The sequence below is a fragment of the Morone saxatilis genome, unplaced genomic scaffold (assembly GCF_004916995.1).
Source record: "Morone saxatilis isolate NCDOM2014 unplaced genomic scaffold, NCSU_SB_2.0 Contig21, whole genome shotgun sequence".
In the NCBI taxonomy this organism is placed as follows: Eukaryota; Metazoa; Chordata; class Actinopteri; family Moronidae; genus Morone; species Morone saxatilis.
The window spans coordinates 498,625-500,847 of NW_023339774.1; the positions used below are offsets into that span (position 1 = coordinate 498,625).

General features: G+C 37.6%; 1 protein-coding gene across 1 annotated transcript in view; it reads left to right on the forward strand.

Annotated features, from left to right (window-relative positions):
• Positions 1–1,558: 1,558 nt before the first annotated feature.
• The window catches only part of LOC118332336 (multiple epidermal growth factor-like domains protein 10), a gene marked incomplete at its 3' end in the record, with an annotated part of 46,645 nt that continues 45,980 nt past the window's right edge, over positions 1,559–2,223 (forward strand). The window contains 1 exon segment of the mRNA XM_035667567.1: positions 1,559–1,776.

Below are 2,223 nucleotides of genomic sequence, written 5' to 3' on the forward strand. Positions count from 1 at the left end.
GATGCTAATAAATAGTTGTGTTGTGTATCAGGTATAAATCTTCTACTTATATTCTTAAAACCACATTGCGGTAAAAAGAGGGAAGGAAACTGTAACAATTTTCAGTCACATTTCAGCATGTATTTGTGTTTACTTTAATGTTAATAATACATTTATGGTACCAAAATAGTACTGTTTCATGTACTACTGTTATGGCACAGTGAAAATCTCAGCAACAACAACAACTGACAAAAGGTTTTTTTTATAAAAGTTACCTACTCTCTTCGACCCCTTCCATCGTTGTACCTCAACTGACACTTAAACTTAATTGAAGATTGAGACTTCCAATTCTATTCAACACTTCCACCTTTAATGACAACATCTTTTAGTATTTCAAATCAGGTGCAACTTCAAGTCAGCATATTTTCCTTAAGGACAGATTATCTGTCTCGATACTGTCAGGATATAGTGAAAGTTTCAGCAAATATGACAAAAAGCTTTTTTTTATATAAAGGTTACCTACTGCAGCTTTAATAAGAACATCCTTGGTGTTGTCAGGCTGAATAACTGATCTTTACACAATTAGTAAATCATTTATGAATGATTAAAAGAGCAATTGGTTACAACCTATAATCCCCTGATGCAGGGTGGTATATTGGAAAACACATATAGGTAGGTTTTGCTCACATTACTAATTAATTATTTAAAATGGCCATTTTCAGAGCAGCTTGTTTTTTTTTCTAATGGCTGTGGAGAAAGCTGCATCACAGGGCTGTGTTTGATGTCAATTAATCCAGAGGACAGGTAGGTGAAGTGCCAGTTAAACTGTCACAGTCTGTGCCACAATGCACATTTAGGCAAAATATGATGGGACTACTACTTATAACTGGATGAAGCCAGTGGAAGGCAACTATGGTGTAAGACCATAACAACTGTGAAACATAATCTTACTGTATTTATTTCAGCAAGTTCAAGCATTTCACAAGCTAGTTAGCTATTGTGTGCTACTGAACCAACCAGAAGGCAAAGCTTAGATATGCCACAAGCTAAGCAGCAGAACAGAAATGTTTCTTTTAAAAGTTAGATTCAAGATTCGATCAAAATCGTTAAAATCAAAATAATGGAATATTTCCAGCTGCTGAATGTACAACAAAAGTAAGGTTGTAACTAATTATTTATTGAGGGTATAACTGTAATAAATTAGTAATTAGATACATTACTAATTACTGGGAAGAGGAATATTATATATAAATATATTATATGGAGATGCGACATGTTATCCATGTTACCATATAGGCTAGATGGTAACAAGCCCTCAGTATTGGAAACATGTCCCACATTGTTCCTTGCAGACAGACATACTCTTTGTCCCACATTTGGTTTGTTGGGATCAGGTCACCCTCAGAATGCAGCCTCATTAGCAACATCTGCTTTTGCCTAGTCATATTACAAAGTGCTGATATGAAATCGAGCTAATGAGTGATCACGTTCACAGCGGAGCGTGCAGGACGGCAACGGCCTGTGATTGGTGGAGAGGCTGCTGATGTCACTGGAGCAGTCAGGCCAGTGTTTTGAGAATGGGTAAAGTTAGTCAGTGTGTGAAGAGCCGCTGCCTCAGACTGCTCCTATCCGAGCGAACACTGGCAAACACAGCGCGGCCACTGACTGCACTTTCATGTGCTGTAGGCTTTTAGACAGTACTGCTACTTCCCATCATTTATCACTGGATATATCACTATCAGCACCAACGGACGGACCCATGAGCCAGGGCAGGATCGCTATTCTCTCATAAACAAGGTAAACGGTTCTTTTGAAAAAAAAAAGCCAGCCTGACAATAAGGCAATCATCATCAATGAGTTTTTTTTGTTTTGTTAAAGCTGTTTGCTGTGTTATTGCCATCATAAGAAACTGCACAGCTTCTGTAAGCAGAGAAGACACATTTATTCAAGAACTTTTAGACTGACCATTTCTAGGCGTACTCATCCATTTCAGAGGGATAAGAAAGTGCATTTTAATAGGGCTGTGTATTGGCAAGAATCTGGAGATATGATACATATCACAATACAGGGGTTATGAATTCATTTTAGTTAAACTGTCATAGTATGAAGAACACAAGACCTTCTGAGTGAAAAAAAGATGACTTTTTAATGCAAATGTGCATTGGTATTTCTCACAGTCCCTGTCAGCCAACATCACAGCCCTCAGCTTCCATTTACAGCACTGCTATCTATCTATCTATCTAT